The following is a 17,982-nucleotide window of genomic DNA, read 5'->3' as shown; positions in this document are numbered from 1 at the left end:
GAGGACATTACTGGGGACACTTATAACAGTCATATATGTGCATCAGAAGACATTACAGGAGTCTCTTATAACAGTCAGGTCTGTGTACCAGAGGACATTACTGGAGATACTTATAACAGTCAGATATGTGTATCAGAGGACTTTACAGGGGGTCTTTTTTTTAACAGCCAGGTCTGTGTACCAGAGGACATTACTTATGTCTCTTATAACAGTCAGGTCTGTGTACCAGAGGATATTACTTGGGTCTCTTATAACAGTCAGATATGTGTACCAGAGGACATTAATTAGGACTCTTATAACAGTCAGATATGTGTACCAGAGGAGATTAATTAGGACTTTTATAACAGTCAGATATATGTACCAGAGGACATTTCTGGGGTCTCTTGTAACAGTCAGGTCTATAATACGCGAGGACCTTACTGTGGTCTATATAACAATCAGGTCTGTATACGAGAGGACATTACTGGGGTCTCGTATAACAGTCAGGTCTGTGTAGCAGAAGACATTACAGTGGTCTCTTATAAGTCAGGTCTGTGTAACAGAGGACATTATTGGGGTCTCTTACAACAGTCAGGTCTGTTTACGAGAGGACATTCCTTGTGTCTCTATAAGTCAGGTGTGTGTAGCAGAGGACAATACTGGGGTCTCTCATAACAGTCTGGTATCAGAGGGGTAGATGGGGGGGGGGGGATGGTAGTGGTTTCTTCGTACATACAATGAAACTTGGTATTAGAACACGCCTGATATTAGCTTATGGGTTGAGCAGAGACCCCAACCACTCCCTGACAGAACAAACAGCCGACCTCGGCAGCCACGCTCCTACTACTGTCGGTCGACCAGCAATGAACACTGGAGTGCTTGCATTTATTTAGATCACCCTCGTAAGCGTCTGGTTCTGTGAGAGGTGTTCAGGATTACCTTTATTCAGGGATATGTCTCACACTGCCTAGTTATCATGAGTACACACCCGCTCCTGAGCCGCCATGTCTCCCTGCACTCTCCTTACTGGACGATGGTCTCTCAATCCCCCTTAGTTAGTTATAGTCCACTATCACCCAAGTTATAGCTGTGTCTTTCTCTCTCTAGGCAGAAAGCCTCACCAGGACAAGAGCTAAAGCCAGCTAACAAATATAACATTTAATATTATACAACATACACAATATACATGCAGGAAAAGTTATAAAACATTACGACCTCTTAGGCGGCTACCAACTGATAACACTCCGATATCGCCTTATGGCTCCAACCTATAATTGTATCAGGCTGCTACTTAAACTTCGGCTTACAACCTTCTGGTTCCTTCACTGCTTTTGGCTGCAATATATGGCACAAAAAAATATTCACATATTTCCTACTCTACAAAAAGCATAAATCTCTCACCTTACACTGCGTCTTTCATGCCAAAACGCAGTAAAGCACTCTCTTAAACATCAAGATCCAAGTGATCCTCTGTTCCATTACTCGAGGTCCCCTACTACAATCATAACCTGGCTCCTCAAAATATTCTGTAAGGTTCTCATGCAGTTCCTTCAATCAGCAGGAAGGTAGTCCTCCTTCAAGGTCAGTGAAGCTCCCTCCAAACGCTTCACACAAACAACGTGTAGCTACCTACACTACTCGACGATTCACTGTTTCTGGAGTTCCACTTATCAACTTGAAGTCCTGCACCACCTTACAGTTCAGTTCACACTATAAGTTTAAGCTCACACTTGGAGTTCGGCATACACTCCTCCTCTGGTATGAAGTTCTCTCACTAACTTCTCCCACACAAACGTTGCAATTCTCCCACACAAACGTTGCAGTTCTCCCACACAAACGTTGTAGTTCTCCCACACAAACGTTGCAGTTCTCCCACACAAACCAGCAAATCCATCAGCATTCCATAATAAACGTTTTCCTAACAAAACATAATTAAATGTATTCACAGAAAATAAAACTCCTCCATCCAACATCACTTTCAACACTATTGCGTCACCGTGACGGTCCTCCCCCATCCTGGGCGGGTCCACTTGGGAACATTTTCCAGACAAGTCGCTGGCCGCCTCTCAGGTCGCGAGGCAGGGGCGTACCCCTTCAGTCAGCTACTGACCTTAGGAGAGGGCGGACGTATCACTCCTCCCTTCAGCATGTTCTCTTATCTCTAACCTCTTATTTGAGTTCACTGTCACAATAAACCATGTGTCCTATTGTATAAACATTTGCAATAATCGGAGGGCACACGATCAAGCACAGGCAACCACTGTAACAACTGTTATATGAGCTCACTGCAGAATTTGTATCTCCAGGGCACTCAGCTGAGGTGCTCCCAGATGTCGTCTTCTAAGACATCCAGCAAAGTTTCTTTATGATGGCCTCACAGCTCTACTGCTCCTGATTTGGGTACATTAAATCGTCCAAAAGGCTTCACACATCAACGCCTGGTTGATTACCTCCTCTTGAAGGAGCACACAGTTAGGGTTCCTCCTATTGCCAGGAGATCAACAAAGCACAACTCTCTCTGACGAACTTCTGTGACTCAAATAAGGTCATGACGCCCTGCTAGCCTCACGTCATGTCACCAGAGTATCGACATTTCATTTCATGTCACTTATTTGCATGCTCATCTTTTGCTCATATTTTAAAATTATTCACTGACATTTATCAGATATTTAATATATACATCCTTCCTCTGACCTCTCGGTCAGGTCCAGAAGACCGAATAACTCACAGTTGTAGACTCGTTCCACCCAGGCTACATGGGTTCATAACACTGGTCTGTGTAGCAGAGGGCATTACTGGGATCTCGTATAAGTCAGGTCCGTATACGAGAGGACATTACTGTGGTCTATATAACTATCAGGTCTGTATACGAGAGGACATTACTTGGGTCTCTATAACAGTCAGGTCTGTATACGAGAGGACATAATTGGGGTCTCTTATAACTGTCAGGTCTGTGTAGCTGAGGACATTACTGAAGTCTCTTATAACTCGAAGACTATAGCTTGGAATGTAGTAAAATTGAGCCATTTAGAGATAAATCTAAACTCAAGCTGTATGATATGGCAACCTATCTCATTACCAAGGATAAAATACCTGAAATCTTTGAACTGTATCCATATTTCGCTTCCAGTAGATAAACGACATATGAGACTGAAGAGCAAGTAGTGTATTGTGAAGACTAATAATAAACAGCAGCTCCCCTATGACTCTGCAATATCTCCACTTCTCAAACAATTGTGAATTAGCGATAAAGCCTAACATGTATGTACACTGAGGGTATCTTGAGATGATTTCGGGGCTTAGTGTCCCCGCGGCCCAGTCCTCGACCAGGCCTCCACCCCCAGGAAGCAGCCCGTGACAGCTGACTAACAACCAGGTACCTATTTACTACTAGGTAACAGGGGCATCAGGGTGAAAGAAACTCTGCCCATCGTTTCTCGCCGGCACCCGGGATCGATCCTGGGACCACAGGATCACGCGTCCAGTGTTCTGTCCGCTCAGCCACCGGCTCCCTGACTTACTGTTAATATATAGCTCTTGAATTAGAACAATCTTTATAGCTTGCTGACATTGTAGTTATAAGGTGTGGAGGATAGATGAAATTATTTATGTAATAATAATAGTTGAGGTCTGATAATGACCTTGTGTGCCCTCTGTAATGCTTCTTGCGCTACCGCTCACAGGATGAGTATGGGGAGCACAATAAACTACCCACCTCCGGCGGCAACAATCAGCCTGGTCTGTGTAGCAGAGGATATTGCTGGGGTCTCTTATAACAGTCAGGTCTTTGTACCAAGGACATTACTGAGGTCTCTTTTAATAGTCAGGTCTCTGTAGCAGTGGACATAATTGGAGTCTCTTATAGCAGTCAGGTCTGTGTAGCAGAGGACATGACTGGAGACTTTTATAACAGTCAGGTCTTTGTACCAAGGACATTACTGAGGTCTCTTTTAATAGTCAGGTCTCTGTAGCAGTGGACATAATTGGAGTCTCTTATAGCAGTCAGGTCTGTGTAGCAGAGGACATGACTGGAGACTTTTATAACAGTCAGGTCTTTGTACCAAGGACATTACTTAGGTCTCTTTTAATAGTCAGGTCTCTGTAGCAGTGGACATGACTGGAGTCTCTTATAGCAGTCAGGTCTCTATACGAGAGGACATTACTGGGGATTTTATTACATTCAGGTCTGTGTACCAGATAACATTTTTGGGGTCTCTATAGCAGTCAGGTCTGTTTAGTAGAGGACATTACGAGCGTCACCCACTGTGTAGTGTGTAGCATAGTGCAGCATCACCCACTGTGTAGTGTGTAGCATGGTGCAGCGTCACCCACTGTGTAGTGTGTAGCATGGTGCAGTGTCACCCACTGTGTAGTCTGTAGCATGGTGCAGCATTACCCACTGTGTAGTGTGTAGCATGGTGCAGTGTCACCCACTGTGTAGTGTGTAGCATGGTGCAGCATCACCCACTGTGTAGTGTGTAGCATGGTGCAGCGTCACCCACTGTGTAGTGTGTAGCATGGTGCAGCATCACCCACTGTGTAGTGTGTAGCATGGTGCAGTGTCACCCACTGTGTAGTGTGTAGCATGGTGCAGTGTCACCCACTGTGTAGTGTGTAGCATGGTGCAGCGTCACCCACTGTGTAGTGTGTAGCATGGTGCAGTGTCACCCACTGTGTAGTGTGTAGCATGGTGCAGTGTCACCCACTGTGTAGTGTGTAGCATGGTGCAGCGTCACCCACTGTGTAGTGTGTAGCATGGTGCAGTGTCACCCACTGTGTAGTGTGTAGCATGGTGCAGCGTCACCCACTGTGTAGTGTGTAGCATGGTGCAGTGGCTCCCACTGTGTAGTGTGTAGCATGGTGCAGTGTCACCCACTGTGTAGTGTGTAGCATGGTGCAGCGTCACCCACTGTGTAGTGTGTAGCATGGTGCAGCGTCACCCACTGTGTAGTGTGTAGCATGGTGCAGTGTCACCCACTGTGTAGTGTGTAGCATGGTGCAGCGGCACCCACTGTGTAGTGTGTAGCATGGTGCAGCGTCACCCACTGTGTAGTGTGTAGCATGGTGCAGCGTCACCCACTGTGTAGTGTGTAGCATGGTGCAGCGGCACCCACTGTGTAGTGTGTAGCATGGTGCAGTGTCACCCACTGTGTAGTGTGTAGCATGGTGCAGCGTCACCCACTGTGTAGTGTGTAGCATGGTGCAGCGTCACCCACTGTGTAGTGTGTAGCATGGTGCAGCGTCACCCACTGTGTAGTGTGTAGCATGGTGCAGTGTCACCCACTGTGTAGTGTGTAGCATGGTGCAGCATCACCCACTGTGTAGTGTGTAGCATGGTGCAGTGTCACCCACTGTGTAGTGTGTAGCATGGTGCAGCGTCACCCACTGTGTAGTGTGTAGCATGGTGCAGCGTCACCCACTGTGTAGTGTGTAGCATGGTGCAGTGTCACCCACTGTGTAGTGTGTAGCATGGTGCAGCGTCACCCACTGTGTAGTGTGTAGCATGGTGCAGCGTCACCCACTGTGTAGTGTGTAGCATGGTGCAGTGGCTCCCACTGTGTAGTGTGTAGCATGGTGCAGTGTCACCCACTGTGTAGTGTGTAGCATGGTGCAGCGTCACCCACTGTGTAGTGTGTAGCATGGTGCAGTGTCACCCACTGTGTAGTGTGTAGCATGGTGCAGTGTCACCCACTGTGTAGTGTGTAGCATGGTGCAGCGTCACCCACTGTGTAGTGTGTAGCATGGTGCAGTGGCTCCCACTGTGTAGTGTGTAGCATGGTGCAGTGTCACCCACTGTGTAGTGTGTAGCATGGTGCAGCGTCACCCACTGTGTAGTGTGTAGCATGGTGCAGTGTCACCCACTGTGTAGTGTGTAGCATGGTGCAGTGTCACCCACTGTGTAGTGTGTAGCATGGTGCAGCGTCACCCACTGTGTAGTGTGTAGCATGGTGCAGTGTCACCCACTGTGTAGTGTGTAGCATGGTGCAGTGGCTCCCACTGTGTAGTGTGTAGCATGGTGCAGTGGCTCCCACTGTGTAGTGTGTAGCATGGTGCAGCGTCACCCACTGTGTAGTGTGTAGCATGGTGCAGCGTCACCCACTGTGTAGTGTGTAGCATGGTGCCTTACCTTGAGGGTACCTTGAGGTGCTTCCGGGGCTTAGCGTCCCCGCGGCCCGGTCGTCGACCAGGCCTCCTGGTTGCTGGACTGATCATTCAGGCTGTTGGACGCGGCTGCTCGCAGCCTGACGTATGAGTCACAGCCTGGTTGATCAGATATCTTTTGGATGTGCTTATCCAGTTCTCTCTTGAACACTGTGAGGGGTCTGCCAGTTATGCCCCTTATGTGTAGCGGAAGCGTGTTGAACAGTCTCGGGCCTCTGATGTTGATAGAGTTCTCTCTCAGAGTACCTGTTGCACCTCTGCTTTTCAACGGGGGTATTCTGCACATCCTGCCATGTCTTCTGGTCTCACGTGATGTTATTTCTGTGTGCAGGTTTGGGACCAGCCCCTCTAATATTTTCCACGTGTAAATTATTATGTGTCTCTCCTGCCTGCGCTCAAGGGAGTAGAGATTTAGGCTCTTTAGTCGGTCCAACTTGTTTAGATGTTTTACTGAGTGGATTCTAGCAGTAAAGGATCTCTGCACGCTCTCCAGATCAGCAATTTCTCCAGCTTTGAAAGGGGCTGTCATTGTGCAGCAGTACTCCACTCTAGAGAGCACAAGCGTTTTGAAAAGTATCATCATCGGTATAGCATCTCTAGTGTGAAAAGTTCTTGTTATCCAACCTGTCATTTTTCTTGCAGTTGTGACGGCTACTTTATTGTGTTCTTTGTGTTCGGCTACTTTATTGTGGGTGATGCGAGTAAGGTCTTCCGACATGAGTACTCCCAGATCCTTTACATTGCCTTTTCGTTCTGTTATGATTTGCCTGAGTTTTGTACGTGGTTTCCGTTTTTATATTTTAATTTTTTCCATAGCGCATGAGCTGGAACTTATCTTCGATAAACACCATATTATTTTCTGTAGCCCATAGAAAGACCTGATCTACATCTGATTGGAGGTTTGCCGTGTCCTCTATGTTCCCTACTCTCACGAAGATCCTAGTGTCATCTGCAAAGGATGATACAGTGCTATAGGTTGTGTTCTTGTCTATGTCCGATACGAGGATGATAAAAATACTGGAGCAAGCACAGCACCCTGGGGGACTGAGCTCTTCACGGTTGCTGGGCTGGATTTTATTTTGTTGACTATTACACATTGGGTTCTGTTAGTCAGGAAATTGTAGATCCATCTGCCTATTTTTCCGGTAATTCCTTTTGAATGCATTTTATGTGCAATAACACCATGGTCACCCACTGTGTAGTGTGTAGCATGGTGCAGTTTCACCCACTGTGTAGTGTGTAGCATGGTGCAGCGTCACCCACTGTGTAGTGTGTAGCATGGTGCAGCGGCACCCACTGTGTAGTGTGTAGCATGGTGCAGTGTCACCCACTGTGTAGTGTGTAGCATGGTGCAGCATCACCCACTGTGTAGTGTGTAGCATGGTGCAGCGTCACCCACTGTGTAGTGTGTAGCATGGTGCAGCGTCACCCACTGTGTAGTGTGTAGCATGGTGCAGCGTCACCCACTGTGTAGTGTGTAGCATGGTGCAGCGGCACCCACTGTGTAGTGTGTAGCATGGTGCAGCGTCACCCACTGTGTAGTGTGTAGCATGGTGCAGCGTCACCCACTGTGTAGTGTGTAGCATGGTGCAGTGTCACCCACTGTGTAGTGTGTAGCATGGTGCAGCGTCACCCACTGTGTAGTGTGTAGCATGGTGCAGCATCACCCACTGTGTAGTGTGTAGCATGGTGCAGCGTCACCCACTGTATAGTGTGTAGCATGGTGCAGCGTCACCCACTGTGTAGTGTGTTGCGTGGTGCAGCGTCACCCACTGTGTAGTGTGTTGCGTGGTGCAGCGTCACCCACTGTGTAGTGTGTAGCATGGTGCAGCGTCACCCACTGTGTAGTGTGTAGCATGGTGCAGCGTCACCCACTGTGTAGTGTGTTGCGTGGTGCAGCGTCACCCACTGTATAGTGTGTAGCATGGTGCAGCGTCACCCACTGTGTAGTGTGTAGCATGGTGCAGCGTCACCCACTGTGTAGTGTGTAGCATGGTGCAGCGGCTCCCACTGTATAGTGTGTAGCATGGTGCAGTGTCACCCACTGTGTAGTGTGTAGCATGGTGCAGCGTCACCCACTGTGTAGTGTGTAGCATGGTGCAGCGTCACCCACTGTGTAGTGTGTAGCATGGTGCAGCGTCACCCACTGTGTAGTGTGTAGCATGGTGCAGCAGCACCCACTGTATAGTGTGTAGCATGGTGCAGCGTCACCCACTGTGTAGTGTGTAGCATGGTGCAGCGTCACCCACTGTGTAGTGTGTAGCATGGTGCAGCGGCACCCACTGTGTAGTGTGTAGCATGGTGCAGCGTCACCCACTGTGTAGTGTGTAGCGTGGTGCAGCGTCACCCACTGTGTAGTGTGTAGCATGGTGCAGCGGCACCCACTGTATAGTGTGTAGCATGGTGCAGCGTCACCCACTGTGTAGTGTGTAGCATGGTGCAGCGTCACCCACTGTGTAGTGTGTAGCATGGTGCAGCGTCACCCACTGTGTAGTGTGTAGCGTGGTGCAGCGTCACCCACTGTGTAGTGTGTAGCATGGTGCAGCGTCACCCACTGTGTAGTGTGTAGCATGGTGCAGCGTCACCCACTGTGTAATGTGTAGCATGGTGCAGCGTCACCCACTGTGTAATGTGCAACATAGTGCGAGCGCCATTGCAGTTATGGGTAGTGTCAGTAATAAATATTATGTTGATAAAAGAAATGCATTGACCATTTTACAAATAAGTATAAATGAGTTAAATTTGCAAATAATATTTGTAAGTAAATAAATAGCTTTGTTAATAATTAAATAAAATGTAAATAAATATTTTTAAATTAAATAAATTGGTAAATAAGTAATTAAATTTGTTGAGAAACAGTAATGCTGTTCATAATATGTAACAATGAACTAGTTACTTTATAAAGATATAACTGAACCAATTGTACAATTTGGTTTAAAGAAATACTGAGAACTTTTAAGAACATGAAAAGAGCATGAACTGAACTTGCAGAGAACGTAAATAACATAAAGCGAACATGTGGAAAGTAGGTAAAGAATATGTAAGAATGTGTCTCAAGTTGTGCAGACCACACGTACAGAGTATGCCAAGAACATTTCGAGAACATTTAAGATCGTTTGGGGAACATATGAAGAATATAGAGAACGTCTAATATAATGTGCATAGAACATGCAAGAACATGCCCGTAATATTTCTTTCCCCTAGGCCTCTGAACAAGAATGCTAAGAGGGCACATTGAATGATTTATTATTATTATTATTTATTGCGGTAAATAACTCTGAAAGTAAATGAAAGAGAGAAAAGAGAAATAATTATTTAGTTTGCCCCAGGTTGGAAATTAAAATAATCGCAATAAGTGATATAAGGCCTTATATTGGCGGATAATCCAACTTGAGTGAGTATTTACACACGTACTCACACATGCCTGCTGATAAGCAGTATTGATGGTGAGGTCAGTATTGAAGGTGAAGTTTACTCCTCCTGGTAAACTCATATTTACCTACAATGATCCCACTCCGTGGTGTCGCCTTGTCGTGGTGAGGGGCTCACGTACACCTCCCTGGTACCGGTGAGGGTGGCCCTCGCCCCCTCTCCTGCCCCTCTTTGGATGTTGTACATGCGAAAGGGCACCCCAGTAGGGTCGTTGTGAGTCAACGGACCACCCAATGGAGAGGACGCCCGTGAGGGGCTGCCCTAAGAGGAGGGTTGGACGTCCAGGCTGGAGCAAAAGGGAGAATGGGGGTCTTTGCACCAATGTAGGAGAATGGACGAGGCAGTAGGACTCCCCCTATGGAACTCCCCATATGGGGATTTTCCTAACAAATGTTTCTTAGTATTATTATCAGATGATTAAATGGGCTGTATGAGTGGACTGTATTATTGTTTGGTTACTAGTCAGGTAGTTCCACTTCCACAAAATTTGGGTGGTAGACTTAATAATGCTAAATCTACCTAGTAACTTATATATAATGAAATAAATTCAATAATAAACATTTATGGGTAGTAGTAGTAGTAGTAGGCATCCTTCAGTCTCGGAAGACTATGGAGTTGCGCCCTGACAGGGCGCGAAGCCTGGGTAGGTAGATATTGATGAGAAGCTGTTACCCATGCAGCAGGTCCCCCTCTCTCCACGTTGCTGAAATTATCCAATAGAAAGGCAAATGCCAATACACTTGGTTCCAGGAACGTCGCAGGAGCTGCCAGAACGAGGTCGACGTCAACAACGAACTGCCTTAGGGGCTCCAACTCCGGATTTTTCGTCGAGGTTGACTCCTGAAGCCTTTCCCAAAAAAGGGGTATGGCCGCAAGGCAGCGGAGGTTTAAAATCAGGGTTTTCCTTCCCCTAGATGGGCTGCCTTCAGGCTATCGAGTCCCATCTACCCGGAGCAGCTGGTTTTAAGGCGCCAGAGGCACGCCCTCGCCCCTTTTGTCGGTAAAAGCAGTTCCGCCGGACTTAAAGACTAAGCCACCCGTGCAGGCCAGGAGTTGGACTTGGTTGTCAAAGGCTATTGGAGACGCATGCCGTATAGGAGCATTTTATAGGTCATGGGAGCTCGTCCCCCATTACCACCCCCTGGCTATGACAAGCTGGTTATTTATGGGTAAATAATTTGTTATGGGGTTAGTAATATAACAACAATTATCATAAATGTGGTTTAAAGGGCTTAGCTGTCTAGCCAGTTAAGAGTACGCATGATAATTCTCCAAAAGTCAGTCAAATTCCTAGCCTCATCGTGGTAGCGTGGCGAACACGTGAATCACAAATTGAGGCTGCTGGGTCCCGGTTGTATCTCTCCACGCTGTGGGAAAATATACACTGTAATTCGGATAAGGGAAATATATTTTCAGTTAATCTCAAAGAAAAGTGATTGACTGCCTAAAGGGCATAAACTTACTCTGGATGTTTTATTTGTCTTGTGGCATAATGGCCGGTTATTCTAAACGGTAATTATAGCCATAAAAACTTATCAAAGCAGTAACCACCGACGGAACGCAATGTCCCTTGATATATGAAGCTGGCAGCAATGCCTGGGAGTCGTGAGTAAACAGATGATCCCAGAATAACACGATGCTAATTCGCTCGCTTCCTCAGGGATCCACTCCAGTTGTTGCTGATGTGAGCGTTGGTGAGCAAGTACCCTCTCCCGCCTCCTCTCTCGGTGCTAATCCGGGAAATAAGTAACGTTATTCAATTTCGTTCTATTCTCCCACGATGGTATTGACGTCATTTTACATCTCAATAATACACCACAGATGCCAGCGGGTGGTTTACTTGCACATAGTTTGAAGGGTTGTTTACAACTTATACTACAATGGGTGGGATTTGATAATAATTATTAACATTTACCTTAAGTTGAATATAAATTATACCACATATCGTGGTCTAAGCTACAGCTAGGCTAGTGTTACACAATTATAATTATATTAGTATAACTGTATGAGCTTATCTGTATAGGTTGATATGGCCTGATAGGCAGATCCTACATCAGATTAGGGTGTGGCACATGCAGTCTAGGGTGCCATGTAATGGCGACTAGCACTGTGGAGTCTGTGGAGCAGCAAGGGTATGAAAGCATCACAGATTATGTTAGCCAGCTCACCTTCTTATACATCCAAATCACAAATGTACCTGTAAGAAGTTAGGGCTGTAAGAATTGCTCATTAACATATAAAGTACAGGTGTGATATGAAATAAATGGGTATGATGTTGCTGAGTAAAACACTACTCACTCTCATTGGGCTTTAAACCTGCTCATAACCAGCATGTTTCTATCTAAACTAAAAGGCATCATAATGTTAGGCATAAAACAAGTCGGATATTCAGTTCTTGTCTTTGCTATAGAGGTCACAATGGCAGTTTCTCGGTTGATTGACTCATATTTTGGAGTCTTTGACGAGTCGTGCATGTTGTGAGAAGCCCTCTGTTTTGTTTACAATCAGCTCTGTTTCTGTGTTGTTGTTGTTATTGATTTAGGGCGACGACGATCGTGGGATCGGATGCGCCCCGGCGCATCCGATATGACTTCACCAGGAAATATGAAAATCACACGTATATAAAATATTTATATAATAAAAATGTATATTTATAAAACCTAAATAGGTCATTTACGTATAACAGTAATCAAATGGCTTATTAAGTAATACTATCGTAAAGTTGTCTCACTAGATAATTGTACTACAAAAACAAAACAGGAAAAATATACAAAATAGACACTTATCAAAATCAGACCAGGTGACCCGAGGCCCGTCTCCCAGCCACTGAACTAAACTGGCGTCGGAAGCCGCTCTCGCCCCCTCCACAATACAACGAATGGTAAATTTATAATAAATTTATATTTCTTTAATGAGCAACAATACTGTGCTTACCTTACCTTGAGGTGCTTCCGGGGCTTAGCGTCCCCGCGGCCCGGTCGTCGACCAGACCTCCTGTTTGCTAAAGCAAACATTAAAATAACTTAAATAAGAATAATTAAATTTACATGTAAAAACAGAGGTAATGTATGTTATATAAAACAAAATTATTTATGGAAAATAATAAAGAGGAAACTGCTGGCAACTACACAATACAAGCAATCTATATACTATCAGGAAGTTTACTCGAATCTCACACGTCTAGTACCTGACTAGTAAGCCCCGCGCTCCTGTCCACACTGTGTTGCCAGCTACACGATATATTATAAAAATATATATACATGACTTCATGCAAGAACAAAACATAATTAATGTGAGTATTCTTTAAAAAGGAATATGAAACAGATGTCTCTGTTACTTTTTACTTTACTAGTTTTGGTACACGTATCGTTGCTGCTCCTTCTCAGGGTGCAGTTGCCCGCTTAACCGCATTGTCCAACATTTGAGAGACCCCTGTTAGGGTCTCCAAAAAGGCCTGGTTAAAGGCCAGTATTGCACCATTATCATCCCACACCATGATGCAACTGGTGTTAGGGACCTGAAAGATTGCCACGAGGATATTGCCACGTTCCCTCGGACCCCCTCGTGGTCGTCGTCATCAGACTCTTTGGGTTGTGAAGATCACTCTAGATAGTAGGACCCTTCCACTTTCTATAATTCTTGCTGGTGCTAGATGCTCCATTCAGGAGTACATTCCCTCTCCTAGACTTTGCAATAAGTGCTGAAAATTTACGCATGATGCCCTCTGATCCTGATCCTGATCTTCTTTAGTATGCTGTGTTCTTCTTTGCCTTAGTTTCTTCATTGTTCACTGTTGCTGTTCTCTCTCCTTTTGACAATGTCTATTCTTTAATGGAATTTTCGTGGATTTTATGCCAACTTCCATGAACTCCAACTTCTGACAACACAGTTTTCAACGCTTTGTGTGTGTCCCCAGGAGTCGATGCTTGATACTCGTCTGGTCACTTTCGTGGTTATTCCTTTCTCTTCCCCTTCCAGCATTTGCTGGGGTCCGTAACTCTACTGCTCCCTTGATTCGTACCGATATTCTCTTCGTCCCCCTTCTTTTTCAGTCGCCTATCCAATTTTCTGCAGCACATATCTTTGTGAGTAAATGGTATACAGTCTGTTACATTTATCTCCCTCTAAATGTCCCGCTTTCTCCTCCTGATCTTAGGCACCTGTTGGACTCCTTACCAGAGCCTGTGCTCATGTTGGGTGATTTCAACTGTCGGCATAACCTCAGGGGTGATGCTCTGACAAACATCCGGGGCCACCTTCTCGAACCATTTACCCTCTCTTCTTCCCTGTCTCTTTTGAATTCTGGTGAACCCATTCATGTGGACTCCCGCACTTGCACCCTCTCCTATCTTGATCTTTTGTTTTGCTTGTCTTCTTTTTACTTAGATTTCACGTGGCGGGTGCTTGACGATCTCTATAACAGTGACCATTTCCCCATTCTTGTCACCTTTTTCTCTTTCACCCTCCGCTCTCCTTCCCTCTGTGGCAGTTTGGCAAGGCTGACCGGTACCTATTCACCCTACATGCTACTCTCTCCGACCTCTCCACTCTGCCTCTTTCTCGGGCCCTCCTCCTTTTTCATGACACCATATTCGGCGCTGCCTTCCACTCTATTCCCCGTTCTACCTCCCGCGGCATGGGAATGTGCGTTCCCTTGTGTAATGCAGACTGTGGTCGGGCAGTCCCCTGTAAGCAGGCAGCCTGGAAGAAACACCAACGCCGGCAAACGGCCACTTTTATTTTATTTCGGAAGGCGAGTGCGGTGGCCTGTAGAACCTTCCGTACAGCTAAACATGAGAGTTGGAAATCATGTCTCCACCATTACATCTGATACTCCTCTGCCACAAATCTGGAAGAAAATCCACAAGATAGCGGGGAAGTTTGATCCAGATTGTTCCACCAGACCTTCACCTCCGTGGTACTCTTGTGGTGGATCCAGTGATTGTCGTGACTGAACTGGGTTCCCACGTTTCGACTGTTAGCTCCGGTTCTCATCTATCTCAATCATTCCTTCCTTCGTTAGCCTGTTCTTGAATCTCTTTCCTTAGATTTCTGCTCTCATCTCCGACTTCGCTATAACGATCCCTGCTCTCTTTCCGAACTTTAGTCTGCTCTGGCCCTCTGCGGTTCTACAGCAGATGGCTCAGATGACATTCATTATGAGATGCTTCGCTGTCTCCCTTCAAGCACATCTCAGTATTTACTGAATCTGTATAACCGTATCTGGAAGTCGTCGTCAGTGCCTGAGCCCTGGCTCGATGCGGTTGTTCTTCCTATCCGGAAACCAGGGCCTCTAGAAACATCCCCTAAGGTCTTCCACCCCATTACTTTCACGAGTTGCATCTGCAAACTCTTTGAACATATGGTCAATGTCTGTATGATGTGGTTCTTGGAGCACTATCACTACCTCTTCCCTTCTCAATTTAGTTTTCGCAAGTGCCGCAGCACGACTGATGTCTTGGTGAACTTGGAGGTCTGTATTCGTACTGCTTTTGCTGCGAAGACCTTAGTAGTTCCTGTCTTTTTTTAACTGAAAAAGGTATACGACACGACGTGGAGATACCATATTCTGTCCCAACTTCGTTCTTTTGGCCTTCGTGGTATCTCCCTCTTTTTCTCCAAAGCTTCCTCTCTATTCGTTCCTTTACATTGAGGATTGGTGCCACTCTCTTTGCCCCTTTTCGGTAATTTGACGGTGTTCCCCAAGCAAGTGTTCTGAGTACTACTCTTTTCCCTTCCCTTCCTTCTGGCATCTTCTCTGCTCGCTGTGTTGACGATTTTACCCACTGCTGTCGAGGTGATGATTCACCTTTCCTTCAACGGCGGCTTCAACATGCGATTGATGCTGTGTCGTCTTGGGCCACCGATCATAACTTCAAGTTCTCTACGACTAAAACTTGTGCTTTGACTTTAACTCGGAAGCAGGGCGTTCTTTATCCCCCTCTGTCCTTTATGGTCATCCTCTTTTGTACAAAGATTCTGCTAAGCTTTTGTGGTTAATCTTTGACACTCGTTTGTCTTTATCGCCCCCATATCTCTAAACACTGAGTTGAATGCTCTAAGGCCCTTAACTTACTTATTTAAGGTCTTGTCCCATACTTCTTGGGGAGCTGATAGGCGCACGCTCCTCTCTTTACATTCCTCTCTCGTTCTGTCTAAACTCGATTATGATTGCCCTGCTTACTCGTCTGCTTCTGCACCGTACTGGGTTATGCCTCAGCTCTGGAAAACCGTTTGACCCCTACCCTCAGCCTGTATGTTGAAACTAGCGTCCCGTCTCTACAAGATCGCTGTGATCGCTACTGTCTTCGCTACCTTGCACGGTCCTTTCAACACCCTCACTCTCGCTTATGTCGTGCCTTGACCTTTACCATTCCATTGGTTCTTGTTCCCCTTCTCCACCTACCTCTTTCTTTACAGTTGTCTCGCTTACAAAATGCTCTTTCGGTTCTTTTTATCAACATTTCCCTTCGGGTCATTCTGTCTTTGCCCGCGTGGAGGGTCCCCCTTCCTACATTGTGTAAAATCTTGACCCACGTGACTAAAGCTTTTTCCCCTCCTACAGTTCTGAAACGCCCTTTCCTTGAACACTTTTCTTTGCGCTCTCGCTCCATTTCCATCTTCATCGATGGGTCGAAGTCTGCAGACGGTGTAGGCTACTCTGTTGTTTTTTCCTGACCACACCTATATGTGTCACCTGCCTCTGGAGATTAGCATCTTCGCGGCAGAACTTTATACTATTCTGTATGCTTTTCGTCAACTGCTTTCTCACTGTTAATCCACCTTTGTTGTTGTAGTTGACTCTTGCAGTGCCCTCATGACTCTGGAGTCCTTTAATCCAGTCCATCCGGTGGTAGTCGAGATTCAACATTGGCTGTTTCTTATCTCCAGTAGGTTTAAGACAGATGAGTTTTGGTGGGTTCCCAGCCATATTTGTGTGTCCTTAAATGAGCATGCGGACGCTGCCGCTATGGAAGCTATTTGCACTTATCCCATCTCTTGGAAAGATATTCCTTATTCAGACTTATACCTGGTAATTCATTCCTCCGTCCTTGCCCGTTGACAGGGTTGTTGGTCTTCTGTTACTGGTAATGAACTGCATGCTCTTGAGAGTAGTGTATGCCTGTGGCCTTCCTCCTACCACCGTAACCAGTGGTGGGAAACGGCTCTGACGAGGTTACGTATTGGCCATACACATTTAACTCATGGGCACTTAATGAAGCGCGGTCCTGCTACTTATTGTTCAAACTGTATTGTCCCTCTTACAGTCGTGCATATCTGTTGAATGTCCTGACTTCCAGGACGAACGTGTCTTACTTCTCGACCGTCCCTCTTGGTCAATCTGTCCCTCAATAAAATTTTTGGTGAATCGGATACCTTTGATATCGTTCGCTTTATGCGTTTCTGTCCTCATATTGACATCCCCTAGTGATATTTAGCACCCTTATGATTATTCCACACATTTGATGGTGCTACTTAGCCTTTGCGGCTTGGTACCTTCTTTTGATAATTACTTACTACTTACCTACAATGATAAGAGAGAGAATTCTTTCGTTTCTTGATAGATAAATATCTTAATGGGGAGATAGCGACACCTGACTTCTGGAAGAGCTTAAAGAGCTTCATAGCTTTACTATATAAGTACTTTGATCTGGGGAAACATGTTTACTTTGATTAAGGCGATGGACAAGAGCCGAGTAACTCAGTTGTTCTGAAATAACTATGTTTTGGTGAACATTGAACTAACGATAGGAACTTAAACTCGATAACTGCATTGATCGATTTTACTATATCTGAAATGTAGAATAGGTAAAATAAAAATAACTCAGTAAAATAAGAGTGAGAAATGAAAATAAATTCAAACGGGGCAAAGCTGAGAAGGGCGGGCGTGAGAGGGGAAGGTTTGGTTGCACAAGTGGAGTTGGGGAAGGTGTGAGAGAAAAAGGGTGTGCTTAAGGCAGAGGCAGGTGGATGAGGTAGATAGTGTGAGTAAGGGAGAGTAGGGGGGGGGGGGGTACGAGGGGGGAAAATATGGGTGCGTGGGTGGTGCTGGAGGGGAGGGAGTAGGGAAGAGAGCCTGTCGCATGCTTAAGGTCGAAGCAGGTGGAGGAGGTAGATAGTGATTGGAAAGTGTAGAGGGAGAGGTGTGGAGTGAACTCTACAGTAGGTGGGGTGATTGGAAGGCAGAGAATGGGGGGGGGGGAGGAAGAGAATTTTGTTTGAATGTTTATATGTTTGCTTAAAATGCATAAATGAATTACAAGTATGCTAACTGTCCGAAGCTACAACAGCGAATTGCGACTTACAACGACAGACAGTGGACATGAGCACTCAGTGGACATAAATACTCGGTAAATACTTAATTTGAACGTAATGTATCTGAAATGACTATATTTTAAATCTAGTGAA

The 17,982-nt window shown here is 45.8% G+C and overlaps 1 protein-coding gene across 1 annotated transcript in view; it reads left to right on the top strand.

The window, feature by feature from the left end:
* The window catches only part of LOC123773112 (angiopoietin-1 receptor-like), a 191,479-nt gene that overhangs the window by 106,873 nt on the left and 66,624 nt on the right, over nucleotides 1-17,982 (top strand). The window lies entirely within an intron of this gene.

Source organism: Procambarus clarkii, chromosome 81 (genome assembly GCF_040958095.1).
Source record: "Procambarus clarkii isolate CNS0578487 chromosome 81, FALCON_Pclarkii_2.0, whole genome shotgun sequence".
Taxonomy (NCBI): Eukaryota; Metazoa; Arthropoda; class Malacostraca; order Decapoda; family Cambaridae; genus Procambarus; species Procambarus clarkii.
The sequence above is the reverse complement of the archived record's forward strand: the minus strand, read 5'-3'. Positions and strand labels throughout refer to the sequence as shown.